We start from the raw sequence: 22,027 nt of genomic DNA, 5'->3' as shown, positions 1-22,027 counted from the left end.
GGCCGGCCAGTGTGACCGAGCGGCTCTAGGTGCTTCAGTCTGAAACCGCGCGACCGCTACGGTCGTAGGTTCGAATCCTGCCTCGGGCATGGATGTGTGTGATGTCCTTAGGTTAGTTAGGTTTAAGTAGTTGTAAGTTCTAGGTGAGTGATGGCCTCAGATGTTAAGTTTCATAGTGATCAGAACCATTTGAAGCCAAACATAGATGACTTTTCTTGTCTCCTCTTCGTGTTAGTAAATCCCGATGGGACTAGTCTCTTATTCTCCCTCTGAGTAAAAATGACCGTCGTCCTCTTTGTCATACGTGCATTAGCCTGTAAAAGAACTGTTGCGGCCTTTTTTTTATCACAGGTGTGCAAAGCTTCAGAACAAGTTCAACTGACCTCTTGCCCAGATGGCATTGGCGCTCAGGCTGTGCAAGGTGCCGGGGTTGAGAGGTGGTATGTTTCGCAGAGTGCATATAAATCTGTATCAAAATGGTAAGTGAAATCTACTCCCACCCCCTTTAGCTGTCACTTTTCTTGTCACAAAATGGATTACAATTAACGCCACAAGAAACTACGTAGGCTCCTGAGTGGACAGTTCAACAGTTGACACCTGTGTCATATTTTTCATGATAAGTTAATTAATTAATAGCCCCTAAAAATGTACGGAACGGGGGCGGGATATTACATGTGATATCTTAACGTCTGAAATTATCATCAGAGTTGATATCAGTATGAGATTATCCAAGGACACAGACATAATTCAACATACAACGTAATGATTCTCTAATATAATCGACAAAAAACAAGTATTTGAGGATGAGCTGCTGGCAAAGTCAAATGTGGACCTACTATGTAACTACCGTTCCCTACGTTCTGTTGTGAGATTGATGGAATTTCAAACGTTAAAAATTCAACTACGTTGTGCAACAGCGATTAAGATTACTCATCTACAGTTTCACACATGCAAAAATCCGTCGTGTGGCCACAATGGAATGGTGGACGTAGCTGAGTGTGTCAGCATGAATAAACAAGTTTCTACCTCGTCGGTGCTGCAAATACTTTACCGGACTATGAAGTCGGTTCAAAGGGTAGACAGCTTTCAACACTGGGTTGCTCTGCGGCCTACAAACAGGATTACAGGCATCTGTTAGGAGCTGCAGGCACAAATAATTTCCAGGCAAGTCATGGATTCGAAAGACAACGTATCCCTACAGATGAATAAGAATGGGATCTGCAAAACTCTGCCTGGACTACTGTGATAGTACTCACTTCTATGTCGACCAATAATTTGGTGCTCTCCTCCACGATGAAACACTGTCTCTGTCAGTCCAGGAGAGATGCCACGACCTTTCTCTTTGGAGGCCCATATGAGGCGCCTCCAGAACTCTCCTCAGTGCACCATCTCTGGAAAATTACCGCGCATCGACCCCTCCGTGTTCTACTTCCAATCATGGCTGCTCGTGAGATCATACATAACTCATTTCCAAGCCGTATGCCGTGTACAACACCTTCGAAACCACAAAGCAAAATCCACCTTTAGTGGAGAGACTAGCTGCAAAATTCGAGCGGCGTTCTACGAAATCAGCACGAACCATCTCCAGTCCTCCAATCGAGTCCCTCATTTTTGCCGCGCTCTGGAGGACAGAGTCGTGAGAAGCTGCACCCTTTAACTCCAAAAGATCGTCTATGTGTGGCGTCTATCTGTCGTGCAATCCACAGTCTCAGACATCAAATTCTGAGAATGCCACTCTGCCAGGCCTGGCGCCGAGACACCGACCAGTGCGCAATACTCAGCACTAAAATTATTTTGCAAGGCATATTTTGCAAAATGGCGCCACTATTCTCCCATAATATAATTGAACATTACAGTATATTGCTGAAATACTATGAAATAAAGATGTCACGACTTTTATTGTAACCACCCTTGCCTTCGATTGCTATCTGCTATAACGTTATCGATTTTCGGCACGTACCTATGATTTCATTCTACGATATATGAATATATGATATATGATATATGAATATAGAAACACATTAAAATGGCAGGAAACCCATCCCCCCTCATCCTTTTGGTATGCTGGTTGACTGGGGGAAGGGATCAACAGTGAGGTCATCTGTCCCACCGGATTAGGGAAGGATTGGGAAAGAAGTCGGCCGCGGGCTTTCAAAGGAACCATCCAGGTATTTGCCTGAAGTGATTTAGGGAAATCACGGAAAACCTATATCAGGATTGCCGGTCATAGTTTTGTCTCTACAATATTTCGTCATTTGAAATATATATTCTATAGTGAGAGGGAGGAGAAAATGTCGGCCTAAATTGTAAGGTAATACACTTTGACAGTAGAGTATGTGACTGAATTACAATAAAATAAAGATTTCATTATATTTATATAAGCACTCCTACATCTTCCGATATTTATTTGCTATAGTATCACCAAATTTTTTATAGTAGCCGTGCTTCCACTGTAACACATATACATACAATATTTTAAATATATAACCACTACAGCAGTACATCGTTTTAAACCTTAAGTACACGCAGAATGCCTGTGCAACCACAGAAGATAGTTTCAGGTTGAAACATTAAAATTGCTTCCAAGAAGCTATCTTCTTAGTGCCTTTAAGTGACCATAATAGGAGTCATTTGGTATGACGTAGCTGGCATTTTAACAATACTTCTTCCGGTCAGCTGAAAACTAACAGTTTCAGGGTATCACGGATCAGCCGCTTGCACTGGTGTGTTTATTGTTAGCCCGACTTATGATTATTCCAGTGCGAGGATGTATGCTGTATGGGATTTTTTTAGTGTTGGAACAGACGTTATCTTGCTTGATACGTTGTTTTAGTACCTGGTAGTATTGTAACTGCATCATGACGTATCCTTACGTGACAGGAGAGAGAATTAGGCATCTGATTAAAGAAGTGAAGGCTGAAAGTGATGGTGATGATTGCGGAGATGGAGAAGAAATCCAGGACCTAGATGCAAAAGTGATTCCGACACCGAACAAGAAGCATCGGTGACGAAAAGGAAGACAATGATGATGCAGATAGTTACTTGTTTATCGTTAGAGACGCAACAGCACGGAAGTCACGTGCTGTACCAAATATTTCGCGCCAGCGTTCTCATAGTAACGTAACTCATTTACTAGGTGCGAAAAGTGCTGCAAAGGATATGGTCGTTAACTGTACTAATAGGAACATTCAAAGTATTCAGAGGAGCTCCTAAGGGAGAGAGATGCTCAACAAACCAATAAAGATGAGACGAAGGCATTACTGAGATTACGTAATATGCTGGTGTAATGCGTGCCCATCGATTAAGCCTACAAAATATGTGTCACATTTGTTGAAATATTTCATTTAACCATAGACATAAAAAGATTTCGTTTCTTCTTTCCGTAGTGCTAAGTCGATGATAAAGAATCAGGACATTAGAGAGAATGCAAATCACAAGGTGGCAATGACGTAGGTTTAAACCTAATTGTTGAAAACTCGTAAAAGATTTATACAGTTTCTGAATACGTCTTAATTAATGAAAAACTGCAAGCATTCTGTGGACGATGTAGATTCCACCAGTACGTGTCAAATAAGCGAAACAAGTATGTAATAAATATTTTTGCAACAGTGTTTCCCATGGTGTCAACATGGAACTGTGTGATAACGGCAGCAGAAAGACGCCAAGCCCATGTTGGCTTGTCCTCTTCTGTTTACTTCCTTGTTTATCAGTCACTCGGAATGTCATCGGTGGGGGCAGGCCAATTAAGATCATAGTATAATTGAGTAATACGGTACTGAGAGCTCTAACTTCATTTGCTCTGATTAAATTGGGTGTTTGCTCTTGTTTTTATATATTCCCTTCTTATTCTGTGCGAGTGGCTGCTCAGCGAGGACCGATGCGCTTGAGAGAATCATATGTGGTCGGGCCAGACAGTTCCCAGAAGGCGGTCGGTCGGTGTTGATAGCGGAGTGTCAACAGAAGCGACCCCTGGGGTGCGGTCGATGGTACGCCTTCGTATCAGCAAGGATGTAGAGGGCTGATTGTAATCCAGTGGCAATAGAAAAGCAGTGGACGGCTTATAATTAGAGCACAAATTGCAACCACATGAGTGAAATGGAAAGAAGACAATGGTTTCTGGTCAGATGAGTATAGGGTAATTTCAATTGGAGGAGAAAGTGGTATAACGGGAGTAGGATTCTATATAAACAGTAATGTAGGGCAAAGAGTGCGTTACTGTTAGCAGTTTAGTGACGGGGTTGTTCTTATCAGAATCAACAGAAAACCAACTCCGACAACTATAGTTCAGGTATACGTGTCAATGTCGTAAGCAGAAGAGGTAGAGAAGGTATATGAGGATACTGAAAGGGTAATACAGCACGTAAAAAAAAAGTACTCCGTCTTCAGGCCACGAGTGGCCTACCGGGACCATCCGACTGCCGTGTCATCCTCATGGGAGGATGCGGATACGAGGGGCGTGGGGTCAGCACACCGCTCTCCCGGTCGTTATGATGGTATTCTTGACCGAAGCCGCTACTATTCGCTCAATTGGCATCACGAGACTGAGTGCACCCCGAAAAATGGCAACAGCGTATGGCAGCTTGGTGGTCACCCATCCAAGTGCCGCCCACGCCCAACAGCGCTTAACTTCGGTGATCTCACGGGAACCGGTGTATCCACTGCGGCAAGGCCGTTTCCAATACAGCACGTAAAGGGAGACGAAAATCTCACAGTCATGGGTGACTGGAATGTAGTTGTAGGGGAAGTAGTGGAAGAAACAGTTACAGGAGTATATGGGATTGGGACAAGGAAAGAGAAAGATTAACTGAGTTCTGTAGTAAATTTCAGCTAGTAATGGTTTATAATCTGTTCAAGAATCACAATAGGAGGAGGCATACTTGGAAAAGGCCGGGTGATGCGGGAAGATTTTAATTAGATTACAACATGGTCAGACAGAGATTACGAAATCAGATAATGGATTGTAAGGCGTACCCTAGAGCAGATATAGACTCGGATCACAATGTAGTAGTGATGAAGTGTAGATTGAGGTTTAAGACATTAGCCAAGAAGAATCAATACGCAAAGAAGTGGGACACGGTAGTACTAAGGAATGACGAGACATGCTTGAAGTTCGCTAAGGCTATAGAAACAGCAACAAGGAATAGCTCAATGGGCGATATATTTGAAGAGGAATGGGTATTTCTAAAACTGAGATACTGGAAAGGAAAACATAGGTACAAGAAAGGTAACTGTGAAGAAACTATGGGTTACAGAAGAAATACTTCAGGTGATCGATGAAGGAAGGAAGCACAAAGTTCAGGAAAATTCAGGAATACAGAAATACAAGTTTCTGAGGAATGACTGCATGAAAAATGGGAAAAAATCGAAAAAGTAATGCTTGTTGGAAGGACATACTCAGCATGCAGGAAAGTTAGAACACCCTTCGGTGACATTAAAAGCAAGGGTGGTAACATTAAGAGTGCAACGGGAATTCCACGGTTAAATGCAGAGGAGAGAGTTGATAGGTGGAAAGAATGCATTGAATGCCTCTACGAGGGGAAGATTTGTCTGATGTGATAGAAGAAGAAACAGGAGTCAATTTAGAATGGAATATTTTCAGCGACCGCCGGTATTCAGCGGGAATATACCCCGTCATTATCGGCGCTCGTTGAAAATATTACCCGGCTGAATACCCATAAGTTGTTTGAAAACTGTATACGCCAGGAGAAACTCAGGTCTCACAGGAGATCCAGTATTAGAATCAGAATTTAAAAGAGCCTTGGAGAACTTAAGATCATATAAGACAGAAGGGACAGATTACATTTTATTAGAATTTCTAAAATCATTGGGGGAAGTGGCAACAAATCATCTGAGTTTCGGAAAGATATCATTCACACAGCTTTGAAGACTGCAGAGCCGACGAGTGCGACAATTATCGCACAATCAGCGTAACGGCACATGCATCCAAGTTGCTGATAAGAACAATATACACAGGTATGAAACAGAAAACTGACGATGTGCTAGATGACGACCAGTCTGGCTTTAGAAAAGGTAAAGGCGCCAGAGAGGCAACTCTGACGTTGCAGTTGATAATGGAAGCAAGACTGAAGGAAAATAACGACACGTTCATGGGACTTGTCGTGCTGGAAAAAGCGTTCGATGATGCAAAATGTTCGAAATTCTTCGAAAAATAGAGTTACGTTATAGGGAGAGACGGGTAATATGCCATACCTACAAGAGACAAGAGGAATAATAACAGTGGACGACCAAGAATCAAGTGCTTCGATTAAAAGGAGCGTAAGGTAGGGATCTAATGTTTCGCCCCTACTGATCGAAGAAGCATTTACGGAAATAAAAGAAAGGTTCCGGAGGGTACTTAAAATTCAGGGTGAAATAATATCAATGATACATTTTGCTGATGATATTGCTACCCTGAGTAAAAGTGAAGAAGAATTACATGATTTGCGGAATGGGATGAACAATCTAATGAGTACAGAATATGAAGTGAGATTAAATCAACTGAAAACAAAAGCAATGAGTAGTAGCAGTAATGAGAACAGGGAGAAACTTAACATCAGAATTGATGGTCATGAAGTAGTAGAATTTAAGGAATTCTGCTACCTAGGCAGCAAAATAAACAAGGACGGCGCAAGGGGGACATCAAAAGCAGACTACCACTGATGAAGAGGTCATCGCTGAGCAAGAGAAGTTTACTAGTATCTCAAATAGGTCTTAATTTGGGGAAGAAATTTTTGAGAATGTACGTTTGGAATACAGCATTGCATGGTAGTGAAACGTGGGCTATGAGGAAAGCGGAACAAAATAGAAGAATTTTAGATTTTGTGCCACAGACGAATGTTGAAAATGAGGTGGACTGATACGGTAAGGAATGAGGAAGTTATGCGCATTATCAGAGAGGAAAGGAATCTATGGAAATAGTGACAAGGAGAAGGGACAGGATGATAGGACATCTGATAAGACACCAGGGAACGACTTTCATGGTACTAGAGGGAGTTGTAGAGAGCAAAAACTGAAGAGGAAGACAGAGATTAATACATCCAGCAAATAATTGAGGATGTAGGTTGGAAATGCGAAGAGGTTAGTACAGGAGAGGAATTCTTGGCCTGCCGCACCAAAAAAGTCAGGAGACTGATGACCCAAAAAAAGAAAACCCTTGTATGTGAAGTGTCTTGCAGGTGCCAAGAGCGATTCGAAATGGTTGGAAATAAGGTGGCACTGTATGGTAGCGTGAAGACACAACACAGCTTTCAAGTTAGTGATTCGGTGAATCAACTACCGATGAACGGTGGATAAAGGGCAATAAACTGATAATAAAAATGACAGCTCCAGATCTTAAGTCACACTCGAAACTAATTTGTAAAGAAAACTGGTCGGAATGATGCTAGAGATATAGCCCACATAAATGACAATACTACAGTTAAACTAAAGATTCTGCAGTGGTATTCGACAGTTAAATAATCTTTAATGTTTTCTACAAACATTTAGAAAGTGAAATTTAATTAAGAATGCAGTAACAAACGTTTGTCGTGCGCCAAATTACTCCTGCGGTGAAAAGAATGATTTATATCTAGTCTAGTCTGTGTGTAAACGAATGTCCTCTGACATTAGTAACATTAAAAAAAGTGTGTTGAGCTTGAACTGTGAACTATAAAATTTTGTTTCAGTTTTGTGAAAGCGCAAAGAACCATCTATTGTGATTTAAGTAATAATGAAATGAAAGAAAAATGGATAACATGCTATGTTACTCGTATTATAATGTAAAGACGCATCGTAATGTCTCTATAGCTATATAAATAACGTTGTAATGTATGGTACAGTGAACATCAGCAAGAATATGTGTGTGCGAGCGTGTGTGTGTGTGTGTGTGTGTGTGTGTGTGTGTGTGTGTGTGTGTGTGTGTGTGTGTTTGTGTGTGTGTGTTTGTGTGTCTTTGAGTATGTGTGTGCGTGTTAAAATTCACCCACCAACGTATTTCATTTCTTTTTTGAGCTTGCCGCTAATGTCTCATATTTCTTAGAACATTAACTTTCCCTCCACCTTGATTATGTCATCGAGAAAGGGAGGCACTACTGAGATATCACAAAAAAGGATGCCTTTCTTCATGATGTCATTAGCAGATCAGTGGCCTAGGTCATGTGATATAATCAAAGAGGACCGTCACATGCAATGGAAACGAAGTGTGCCAGAAGCCTCATAACCATGCTGCTTGCACGAAAAGAAAAAATACATACCTCAACAAAAGTTTGGAATAACATAGAGTTTACGACAATAATTTCTTATGGTAAACCCAGTCAGGTTTGTGCAATAACGCATTAACATAATAAATATAATTTCTGCTGAAAACCGGAAAGATTTTGATTATTTGCAAAAAAATCATTGCCAAACAAAAAAGGCTCTCTCCTAAGTGTACATCTTTAACTCATGATGATGATGATTATTAGTCCTTAGCAGTGAGTATGCCCTCACAGCACACGGATGAGTTCTTTTACTCTGCGAGACTTGCTCTGCATGAGTCTTGGGTTATGAGGTCCCACACCTCAGTGTCAGCTACAGTGAGGACATGAAGATTGTCAGGTGGATTTGGGCGTTCCATTATGGCCATCTGCAACAGGTCCCATGCACGCACAATTGCATTCATGTCTGGGGGCTGTGCTGGCCAATGAATCCGGTTGAAGCTGCACCTTTGAAGGCACCGAGACACTGCTAGAGTGCGGCACGGTCTTGCATAGTCATCGACTATGGTGAAGTTGTCACCGACTTCACATCTGTAGGGCATTGCAGTCGTTTATAGGACCTCTTGGAGGCATCGGGGACTAGTCAAACAGCGGTAGATGGGAATTAAAAGGCTCCGCAGTCCCATCATTATTGCCGCCCAGAACCTTACACTTACACTTGCAAACGGATGGACTTTGTCAACGTATCGGTGTTTCTGGTGTCGTCTAGCGCTTCTCCAAACCCTAACACGTCTAGCGTCCGGTCGCAAACTAATCCTGGTCTCGTCAGCAAGCATGATATTACTCCATTCTCCAATGGTCCGGTGCTGATGTGCAATACCCCAGGCCCTTGGTTCAATGCAAAAGTTCTCATTGGTCTTCTACAATAAAGATCACCATCACGCAATCTTCTTAGCACATTTCGATCTGAGATACGAATCCCTGTTGCCAGGAAGAAGTCATTAGCCGTGCGGGATCGGCTGAGCGGCCTAAGGCGCAGCAGTCAGGGACTGTGTGGCTGGTACCGGAGGAGGTTCGAGTCCTCCCTCGGGCATGGGTGTGTGTGTTTGTCCTTAGGAAAATTTAGATTAAGTAGTGTGTAAACTTAGGGACTGATGACCTTAGAAGTTAATTCCCATAAGATTTCACACACATTTGAACTTTTTTGTGTTTTTTGTTTTGATGAAGTCATTTCCTACATTTCTGGCAGTTGACAGTGGGCACCTGCGAGCCGACAATTGGAGAAAACGATCCTTCATTGGTTTTGTCATACGAGGACTGTCAGTGTGAGGTCTGTCATTCACATTTCCCATTTCTCTGTACTCACGTCTTAGACACAGCACTTTCAATGACACGTAACCGATCGGGAACATCTTGTTTTGTATGACCTGCTGAAACTAGGGCCACTGTCCTGACTCTGTCAAAGTGCTGTATGCCTCTACATGGCGTGTTACTGAAGTGCTGAACACAAACTGAATTAAGCTGTTGATACTGGACTGCTCGGGGTGTGTCGCTGCGGCAGCTGTTTGTTTACATGAATAGGAAACGGTCACAAAGTATGCCAGTAATAAATACCGTCCAGTACATGGGCGCCAACTGTGTAATGCACTAAGTGCCTAGCTCAATGAGCCATATAGTACCGTAAGCTACATTTTACGATGGTATTGTAAACTTTTGTTGAGCAGTGCAGTTCGTTACGGCTGTGCAACATAACTACTTGCTATAAGAGGTGTTTTATATCCGACTGTTGATACTGGATGAAAAATATAATATGAGAATTAATAAAGCAAAAACAAAAGTAATGGCATGCGACAAAGAAGATCAAGTGAAAGTCCAAGTTCGTGTAGGCAATGAACTGCTTGAACAAGTTGATAAATTTACTTATCTGGGCAGTAATATTACCAGGGATGGTAAGAGCAAGGCAAAAGTGAGAAGTAGAATAGCTCAAGCAAAGACTACTTTTAACAAGAAGAAAAACATTAACATCTAAGAGCATCAGCCTTGAAATCAGGAAAAGATTTTTGAAATCATATGTGTGGAGTGTGGCATGCTATGGGTGTGAAACATGGACTCTCGGGACAGAGGAAGACCAGAAGCTAAATTCTTTTGAAATGTGGTGCTATAGACGCATGCTCAAAATAAAATGGATCGACAAGGTCACAAACGAAGTGGTTCTGGAAAGAGCAGGTAAGAAGAGAAGCTTCTGGAGTTTCATTGTTAAAGGAAGAGTGCAATTTACCGGCCATCTATTAAGAAATAAAGGACTCCTGAACACAATCATAGAGGGATATGTCGAGGGATAAAGACCACGAGGAAGACCACGACTGAGGTACGTGGATAAAATCGTGAAAGATGTGGGATGTAACACCTATAAAGAAATGAAGAGAAAAGCTGAAAGACGCACAGAATGGAGACAAGCTGCCATTGTAGCTGTTGCAAACCAATCCTTGGATTGACCACTACAGAAGAAGAAGTTGATACTGCTTTCTCAAACAGCTAAAGATTCGTAAGTGTTCTTCTGTCTCTCTCGGCATCCCATTTATTTTCGTTTACCTTTGTTTAATTTTAATTCATGTGTAAGCAAGCAGTATAGTTTCACTCCAGATAGTATGAAATAATAGCGAGGTATGCTGCAGCTTTCCTTTCATCCAGTTCGAATTTCAGAGAGGGAACAGAGTAGCAAACCGTAAATACTGTCTACGGGCAGCATGCACTCGCGGAGCACTATGCGTTTGCAGCGCTGGTGGGTGCTCACTCCACCGAAAGGCAGTGCGAACATGGCGGCTAGCGATGTCACCGGTGCGCGTAACGCCACCTACAATAGAGCCGGCCTGCGCTTATCAACGCTGAAATTTAATTTCTTGTTTGCGAAAAAGTCACCATTTATTTTTCGCGTGTGAACGTGGCGGCCTAACGAGATGCGTTTGAAACGAATGCGAAGAACCGTCGGCGCTTTACCATTCCCAAATGAAACGCGCTTTGCGCTCACGCATATAGAGCTCAACCTCACAGGCAGCGGTGCAAAGGTGGAATGGAAACGGTTTAGTGGCATACGCGTAAGCTCTAAAGTATACGATACCTGCGGGGTGAGGACAACGTGGCAGACGCAAAAGCCACTCGTCGTCTACGTGAATGTCCTTTCCATGCTACCGTCCTTTTGTACTACACTAATTATCCATTGTGATATAGCTTTACTGTGGTGAGTTTCTCCTTCCTAGCTGGAGTAAACCGTAGCATCTGTTAGAATATTTCCTACTTTTCTCCATACCAGATAATTCTGTTTGTTAAGTGACATTCACAAGTATCTGTTAGTCTTCCATAGCAACAGAGAGTATGAATTTATAAAGATAATAATCTTCGGTCACTGTACGTTTAAAATTTTCAGTGCATAATGCTTTTAGTTGTTAAAAGCTCATTCTTAAGTTCTATGTTCATCTTTTTACTGTGTTATTTTTCACGACTAAATTCCAAAATGCAACGCGGGCGACCGAAATGGTTACGAGGCAGGAAGTGTAACACAAAACTGTATACGATTAACTGTTACTGACCCAAACGTTAGATTATTTACTTATTTCATTTCATTCTCTTAGCATTGGTACACAGTCAATTGTTTCGGAAATTCCCGGCGCAGTGCCATTAAATGATATTTTATGTGATAGTAAAATGTCAGTCCATATCAGTCTGTTCTCTACGAGAAAGTACACATTTTGCCTGTGCACACACGTCAGTTTGAGGCTACTGCTCACCGAAACCGCTATGAACTGTAGTTAGCTGTAGTATTGTCATTGTGTCTTTCTGTAGGCGTTCTGGAATAAAATCTCTGTTACGTAACAGGATTTTCCATTTCATATTCTCACTCTCATGACTTACAGCTTAGTAAGTATGAGTAGCACGTTTTACTTGTCGTATGGAAGTACTTGACTAGCGGGTCTACCACAGCATTTGTGTCTCATCGTACCATCATAGATTCCTGTATATAGTACCTATTAAAAGTAACTTCTTTCCTTCATTCAGTACAGAGTGTACGTTAGATATAAAACAGTTTTCGATATCGTAAGGAAATTATATGAGCATGAGCAGCCAAGTTGCTATAATGCCTGCCAAGGGTGTGAACAAACGGAAGACTTGGCTGCACACTCGTACACCTTAACTTTTGTTCCAGAGCCACATGTACAAGCTTGCAACCAACCACCTACTGGTGACCAGATTGTTATTGCGTCTATCTAAATTGATGGAATCACATCGGAACCGACATCACGTTTCTTGCTAAGTTTTCCATTAAACAAAGCTTAAAGTTAATTTCAATGTCTCTCTGTGGAAAAAGACGGTTTTAACTTTATGAAAATGTGCTACGTAATATATCAGACAGAGAAACATCTAATGAAGAACTCGATACACCTATCTACTGCACAATGCGATACAAAGGTGCAAAAGTTGTGAAGTCTTTTAACTTGTATTCATATTTTGTCACTCATTGGTACACTGTCCGATTTCATAAATGCTGTCAGACTTAAAAGTATTTAGCAGTACAGCTTTAGTACGCCAATAAACGCCAGGATTATATCAGATTTGCTTAAAAGTCTATACGATACAGTTACGGGAAAACCGGCTATACTAAATCATTTAACCGTTGCAAGAGATCAATTAAAATGTAAATGATTAAAATAATTTAAATACACTTCAAATGTATTAACTATTAATTGCTTACGAAATAAGTTCATTTAAATATCTAATTGAAAATTCGCTATTACCACAATTGTCTTTGTGTCTAACATATATGTGTCTTTTGTAAAACACAATGCTATATCTATACATTTGGGAACTGATAATTTTGAATATAACTTAATTACAGTAAAGGTTTTAATACTTAGGCTACATATTTGCATTGTAAAGATTTTATTTCATAGGACGGCGGTTGTGTCTGCCTTTTTATTTAGTCCCAAGTTAGCACTGGTATTTGAAGCTCACTTCAGTGTGGAAGTTTTGTTAAATGTTAGCGAAGTTCATTAAAATGACATCATGACTAGCAGTTTCAAGTACTTTTATTATCTGAATACCGGTACCGACGTTTTTGCCTTCATTGAAATCTGGACGTTGGAAGCTGCAGCAGGCCGACATTGAAACCCATTGTCGATGAATGAACACTCGAGATAAGCAAAATTTTGCAGCTTAATATCTTCTGCTACCACGTTCAGTAATTTGTGAAACGCTTCGTTCTCTTAAGATGAAGTAATATACAAGAAACAGTAACATTTCGAGCTATAATCGTGGTAATAGTATCGTTCAAGATTCATCATTTCTTGTATTATTCTTTTTTTGAACAAACTCTTTTCGTGTTTTAGACGTCTTGTATATCAAAGCGGTAGCTGTCTAAGGTAAGCTTATTAATTTTTCGAGTTTTAGTACATCAAGCATTTCGACATCATAAAATTCAGTGCCATAATTAGCAGCGACCTGTAGGAAGAAATTTCAGTTGTAACTGATCCCGTATCCATGTGCATAGCTATTAATTTAAGCCATCTCTGTTGGAGACATATTAGCTGTTATTGGCACTTCAGGTCTACGTAGCATTAGAGATTTATTATTTTGTTTGACAGGTAAAATTCAAGACTGAGAGCGAACAATCTGATTCCTTCCCGCCCTCTGACCTAAAATTTTCAGTCACAATGCACACAGAGTCTGTTAGTAATACCTACCATGATTTTCGCGAATACTTCGTGAATACACACACGCTCTAGTTTCTTGTGTAATCTGAGAAAAATGTTTTATGTACCTAAGATATTTCGGTTTCATTTCCTTTCGAAAAAATGTTCCAGAAATAGAAGTATGAATATATTTTCAAGAGCAACATCGCGAAGTAACAAGATTTATTATCATCGGAAGTCGTTTGTCGCACGAGAGAAATGTTGTAATTATGTTTTATCAGCTATTATATTAACATTTATTGTTTATATGAAAGTAAGAATCTCATTTGTCAGCCTAGTTTATTAAATTTAATGGTGATTTTAATGTATCTCAGTGAAAAATGTCGATTTACTGAATGACTTATTTCAACATACAAGTCCGATTATATCACTAAGTCAATCTAACCAACAAATTTTTGTAACTCCACGAGACTCAGCTTAGAAGCATAGTGTTTCTGATTCCTACCCGTCCGCTCTTTCCAGGAATACTTTCCACTTGACATAAAATGTATTTTATTCACTGAGAATACTTTTCACTTTTCAGTGAGTAAAACCGACAAATTTATAAATATGAAGTACGTGAGAAACGACTTGCATTAAAATAGTTCATCACTTTGCTTATTAACCGAAGAAGGCGATTCCTGTAACTATTTATTCAGTCTGCTGAGTGTAGAATTCCTCAGCAAGAAGTTGTTGTGCGTATACTCTGGGAAAATGTAACACTTAAATATTTAAAACAGAAGTAGGATATTTTATTTGCCTCATATATATGACATTTGTCTCAAAAAGTTGACTGGTTCTTTGGAAAAACATCGATGATTCTAAGAAATGCTAAGTGTCTACATCTAAATCTGCATGTGTATCTATACAGATACCCCGCAAGGCACCGTACGGTGCGTGGCGGAAGGGATCCTTTACCACTACTTTTCTTTTCCTTTCCTGTTCCACTCGCGAATAGAGCGAAGGAAAAACGGATATCTATATGCCTCGTTATGAGCCCTAATTTCTCGTATCTTATCCTCTTGGACCTTAAGCTCAATGTATGTTAGCGGCAGTAGAATCAGTTCACAGTCAGCTTCGGATGTCTGTTCTCTAAATTTTCTCGATAGTGTTTCTCGTAAAGAACGTCGCCTTCGTTCAAAGGGTTCCCAATGAGCTCCTGAAGCATCTCCGTAACACTTACGTGTTGTTCAAACTTACCGTCAACAAATCTAGCAGCCCGCCTCTGAATTGCTTCGATGTCTTCCTTCAATCCGACCTACTAAGGATCCCAAACACTCGAGCATACTCAAGAATATGTCATACCAGTGTCCTATTAGCGGTTTCCTTTACAGGTGAACCACTCTTTCCTGAAATTTTTCCAGTAATCCGAAGGCGACCATTCGTCTCCACTACCACAGTTCTCACATGCTCGTGCCGGCCGAAGTGGCCGAGCGGTTCTAGGCGCTTCAGTCTGGAACCGCGCGACCGTTACGGTCGCAGGTTCGAATCCTGCCTCGGGCATGAATGTGTGTGATGTCCTTAGGTTAGTTAGGTTTAAGTAGTTCTAAGTTCCCGGACTGATGACCTCAGTCCCATAGTGCTCACAGCCATTTTTCACATGCTCGTTCCACTTGATATCGCTTTGCGATGTTACGCCCAGACATTTAAATGACTTGGCACCATCAAGCGGGACACTAGTAATACTGTATCCGAACATTACAAGTTTGATCTCCCTACCCACCCTCATTATCACACATTTTTCCACATTTAGAGATAGCTGCCAATCATCACACCAATTGGAAATTTTGTCTATATCATCTTCCTACACTCACTAACAAGTTTATTTCGTAAATTCAACAAATCGAAGAGACTTTTCTGACAACCACCAAAACATACTATAATTCGTACTCATTAGCATATTACGATCCGTGTGACATCTTCATTAGCTTGCGGTACTTTTATGTTTCAAGTGTCTTCCGTACCGAACATTGTCTTTTCAAACCCAAATATGTCTTGGGCGAAAACGTAGCAACGAAAGAATAACACTGTTCCTTGAAGTAAACATGTACAATTCTTAGAAACAAAATTTTACATTGTTGGAGGAAGTTGCTAAATTTAGGTGTTTCAAGGGTATGCTACCACTTCCTAGTTGTTCTCCATGAGCCCAGACAAAGACCTGAAAAGACCGAAGCGAAACATTCGACTTTTCTGGACAATAACTCAATATACGAAATATTATGTTTTCCCTGTGTAGACAGTTTCGAAATTACAATCGCATGGAGAGGGAATAAATGAGACCATTAAAACTTCTTTACCGAAAATAAGTTGGGACGATGGTGTTGGATACCAATAAAGATTGTGAGGGGCCCAACACAAAATTTTGGCAGCGGTAACCAGGTGACCAAGGCTGATAAAACATGGAAGGATGCTTTTTCAAAGATGATATCGAACAGCAGCCACATAAATAACTATACTGCAACAACAGGAGAACGAAGAGTGGATATTTCCTGACGACCTGACTTAGGAGCGAACTTGACATCTCATAATTTCGTACACTGCGTAGATCATGCAAAAGTCTGCATTGTCCTTAGTGTGAGGCCTGAAGGTAGTCAAGGGAAGGCAGGATTCGGTTACGATTGTGGACCGGGCAGTAATCAGTTACGACTGGTTGCCTTTTGCAGTTACACACATTTATTTTTGGTAATTCCAGACTTAACAATAAATTTAAAAAACAAACGTTATTAATGAAGAAATAAACAAGTGTGTAAATAATAGTGTTTTCAGTGCGTTACAATTTAGCAATCACCATAAAATACAGATACAGATAATGTTTAAAAAGAAAAAGAAAGAAGCCCCCTTAATCACGGCTGAAGGCCTTACACTCTAAGAATGGCAATAAATTAAGAATGTTTAAGAACTTACTGCAATTAGAACTTACATGTATTGAAATATTAAAACGTAAGTGGTCACAAACACAGCCAGGAATGGCAGTATATGAGGATTTAAGGCTTACTGCTAAAATACAAATATAGAATTATTTATTTTTAAAGCAAATGACCACAATCAAAGCTGAAGGCCTTACTCGCCAGGAACGGCAGTTATATAAAAAATTTTGACACCTGCTGTAAAACAGCAAATACAAGCAAACGTTAATTAAAAGAAACAAGCAACTGACCACCAAACGGTTGAAATAAGGTGATGGTAACCTCGTAACGCAACCCTTACACTGCTAGATTTATTCCAGAAGGCGACCGTAACTATATAACTAGACATACATAGCTTTTAATGTATGCACTACAAGTAATAAAACACAAAGATCAGTCACACACGGTGCTCCAGGAATCGACCTCTGAGAAGGTCCGGCAACAAACACTTTCGCGAGCGATGACATAGGCAGCCAAGAGTTGCATTCACTTCACAAGATGGTAACTCAGACTAGTGGCAGTCCAACGAATGACTAATGATGATCTTGATGAAGCTACACAGCAGAAGGTATCACATGCCAGGAATGGCAGTATGTAAGGTTTTGAGGCTTACTGCTAAAATACCCCCAATAAACGAAATGCAAGAATGGAACAACACGCTAAAGCCGGAATTGGCGGACTGCACTAAGCCCCCAGAATACTGTGCTTAGAGCGCCCAGAACGAGAGTGGAATCACTACCACCAGAATAGAAGAATCACAAACGGCCTAAAATCAAGAAAGCTGCCAAACTACACGCCTTACCCGACAGCAGCGGCAAGGCGAGAAAACGTACATTGCCGTTACATACACTAACACCCCCCCCCCCCCCCCCAGGGCAGGTAAGTGGAGCGTTAGTGGCCATCAGGCAGGAAAAATACCGCTGGTTGAACTTAATAAATTGCAACAAGCTGAACGCAGTAAATAGAAATAAGAAGTGGAGGAAAGCTAATCAGATCCGCTTTCCCCAAGCACTGCACTCGCTGCCCTTCGCCTTGGCGACACTACAAGCAGCAACACGAACCCAAGTCACTGGAGAATCGCGAGATGCAACAATTTTGGAGGTTTCTCTACTGAATTGAAATGCACTCATCTTCAAGCCTGCAGGATCTGGTTTACGAAGAGGTCGTGCCCCTTCATGACCACAGCCCTTCCATCCGGCATTCCATGCGCACCGCCCGCGCTCACGCAGTGTCCTCGCATTACGCGGACTTGGCTCCTCCTGAGTCCCGGAATGAACTGTCACACTCACACGATACGGAAAAGCAACCACATCACCCCAAAGATAAGGCAACAGTTACTACATATCGATAACCACCGCTGCTGCCACTAACGGACAGGCAACGCCTGTGAAACGAGTAGCGCCAGTCAAGACCAGAAGAAGACAAACAACCGCAACCATGCCAACTGAAGGATACGGTCTGGCCTCCAACAGAGGGCGGAAACCTACAAACGGCACCAACTCGAGCGCCAGCACGGCTCAGAGTGATGTGGAAATTTTCTCTGCTTCGTGTGATCCGGACGAAGACGATGAGATAGCAGACGAAGGGGGAGGCGAGCCGATACTGAGAGGCGAAATCGTCAACGTAAATGGTGTGCATGTATGTTCTTAGGATGGAAGTAGATGATGTATTTCCTGCGTTGGTCACACTAGCAAATGCGCTTCGCCAAGTTTGCTGGAGGTCAGTGAAACAGAAAAAGATTACAGATTTCTCTGCAAAGCGAAGTTTCCTTGTGTCTCTGTACTTTGGATGTGCCTTTCACTTGGAATGGTAAAATAAGTAAAACTAGCAATACTGAAAAAAATATCAACTTCCTTGTAATTACGTTTCTAGTCTTAATCTTTGTTTCCCCTTCTGAAGAAATACAAATGTTACGGACACTTTATTTTGATAGGTGAACCGTGAATTTACTTTCAAAACCTTTTCATAAGAATTTACTTTATTTACTACCGATTCATCAAGAACATTAACACATTTAATCACACTATCTGAGCGTGGAAGTAGTTGCCAGTGGGTAACTGATGAAAACAAATTAAATTTCTTTCAACAAATGGAAATTTTATTCCTAAAAAACTTTTTTTTAAACAGATTTAAAATTATAATCAGAAAAAACCCTCTAAATATCAAGTTACAATTTATTCAGAGGCAGATAGAACAAATATTGACAGTATGAGCTTTCGGGCTAAGAACTTTGCCGCTCCCTTTTGACACGGCCGTAGTCACGACCGCTCACAACAACCTCTGAAAGACTACACTGGTGCAAATCTGCAACACAGCACATTACTTTAAACTAAATTTTTTAATAATTCACACAAGCACATAAACTATGCACCCCGTAGGAGGGATGGAAATGGTACAAAACACTAACATTAAAAAAAATTAACTTGCCACCGAAGGTGCAACTTGATTAAAAAAAAAACTCTTACGGTGGAAGGGTGGCAACTTTATACAGTAAAATGACCATTTAAATAAAAACCCATCAAATGCAGTCTTACATGAAATATATAACATGCTCTGCATTACACATATACCGCCTCTCAAGATGATAGGCAAGATAAAAACATATTTCAGGAATTCGGCCGTTACACTTCAAGGAATAAATTCGTTAACACCGAATCCGACAAACATGACAGAGGCAGTTATTAACGTACGGCAGACAGACAGACACTAACTGCCTAACAAATACGGGCAAGAGACAGACGAGCAAGCTGGGGACGAGAGATTGACCAAGGTAACGAGTAGTATTTAACAAGTAAATGAAACGACATCTCACGGATCACTTAACTTCCAATAAACTGCGATGTCTGGCGAAGACCTGGCGCAGCACCCCCAAAACGCTTTCCCGAACCGTCCGCTGACAGCCACTTCAACGGACGCAGGAAGGCGCGCCGATCTCCCGTCTCACGGCGGCGCAGCTCGCGCCGGCCAGACCGATGTCCTGGGTTGGCTCCTGTTGCTCTCGTGTCGGCCGCGAAGCCACTATCACTCGCTATACGGCGCGGGCTACTGAACTGACGTGGCGACCTCACACGCGCCGACACTCAAGACGGACAAGTCATCCTGTGTCTCAGTGCGCGACCGACCAACCGATCGCTCGAATCGCCAATGACCATTGCCGGAACAAACTCGAGCAGACTGGCGGCCTAACACATACTAGCACTCCGCAGGACAGACAGACACTGACTGCTGCACACTGACCCGGCTGACCAACTGATTAGACTCGCCGACTGACCCCCCTGCTGGGCCCATAGCGCCCCTTTAATGCTCGTGAACAGGCTACCTTTCCCCTTTCACACCAGAGGGAGACATCAAAGCTGCGATTGCAACGGCGGCGCCGCCGCCAGAAACGGAGGGCGACTGCTTTACACTACGCGCTGCATCGCGCTCTTCAAAACAGCAAATTTTACCACGGCTCAGTAGGTGCTACACTTATTTCGACTTTTTTTTAGTTCACTTTGACCAGTCAAACTTTCGGCAGATCGATCTCTCATTTATTGGATCACTTTCTAGAGTCCCTTGAATTTCGAATTATACACATTCTATTGCATACCCTTCTCAATCTACTGTACAGGTGTGGTGGAAGCTACTTTCGTGCCAAAATAAGCCATTTTCTGTTATGTTTCATTCCCGTGTGAAGCGAGGGAAAGATGACTGTCTAAATGCCTCCGTATTTACCAATATCTTTCTTGTGTTATTTTCACGTTCCTTATGCGAGGCATATGACAGAGACAGCAGCAATTGTAGGACTGTCCTTCTCGGATTAGGTCACCTACCCGCTTTCGGCTTCATAGGTCAACACCAGGTGACTGCTGACTGACGTAAACACAGATGAAATGACGTGTGACTGCACAGACATTATTTATACATGTTTAAATGATGATAACTAGACTGATTACATAGGAAAGTGCTACCGTTTTTAAGTAAGGAAAAATATAGTTTCTTATGTGGAGATGCATTAAACAATAGATGAAAAATAAAATTGAATTTCGAGTTTTAGTGTAGTAATTGTTGCGACACCTCCAATAGTGGTCACTTTCGCCAACTTCCAGTGCTTGCAGTCCACGGCGAGGGGCAAGTCAGTACCCTTTCAGCGGCTGGGACAGACGCGGGCATGGAAGCTTTCTGCAGCCAAGCAGGGATGTCCTCTCTTGCTTGAGAATGGACACCTTGCGGTGAGCCCGGAAGACAATGCGAAACGTGTAGATAACTGTGGATTCCTGCAGCCACTATGATAAAGCGTAGAGACAAAAACATAAAAAAGTGTTTGCTAGCCACTAAGGCGGTTGCTTGTAAATCACGAACGTCAGCAGATTCTTAGACGAAGCACAAATGTGAGACTGCCGAGGCCACATGCAGAGACAGCCATAACAAAGAAGTGCTGTGTGGCTGCTTTCACAGCAAGTAAGGAACACAGTTGCCACATAATGATGGCCTAAAAAGTCAAAGGGCTGCTCGTGACTAATTAAGTATAATTTCTGTACAACTTTAGGAAGTGTTTACCATTTCATACTGTTATCATATTCTACCAATCACAGATGGAAAATTCAGTTGATATTATCAGGTCTCTAAATTTTCGCGATAATCCTCTCGCAAAAAATCCTGCTTTACGCTCTGCAATCATCTCTATTGCACTTTAGGATCTATAATTACATTCTTAGCAGCGCATCTGTGAATTTGTTCGATGCCAGGCCTCACGCTTTCTCGATAAGGACTACAATCGCTAGAATAGTGTAACTGGTCATTAGTCTCACTGACAACCCGGATCCCACCTTCTTCACAGAATTGCGGCACTTTTACCCACGAAACTGTGCTCCTTTCGCCTCCCGCAATACTGACTTCACATCCTACTCGGCGTACTGAGTGGCCGCACGGTTAGAGGCGCCATCTCACTGATTTCGCGGCCCCTCCCGCCGGAGGTTCGAGTCCTCCCTTGGGCATGGGTGTGTGTTGTTCTTAGCACAGGTTACTTTATATAGTGTCTAAGAGTAGGGACCGATGACCTCAGCAGTTTGGTCCCTTAAGAATTCATACACATTTGATCATGTTAGTCACATTCAAGTTTTCTGCCCATAAATACTTATATGACATTAAGTGCACCAGATGTTCAACACTAATATTGTAACCGGATACCACACGATTCTTTATCTTTATCACACATGTATCCGTATTTTAAAAGAGCATTGTT

Source organism: Schistocerca americana, chromosome 5 (assembly GCF_021461395.2).
Source record: "Schistocerca americana isolate TAMUIC-IGC-003095 chromosome 5, iqSchAmer2.1, whole genome shotgun sequence".
Classification (NCBI taxonomy): Eukaryota; Metazoa; Arthropoda; class Insecta; order Orthoptera; family Acrididae; genus Schistocerca; species Schistocerca americana.
This window is presented reverse-complemented; position numbering follows the sequence as displayed.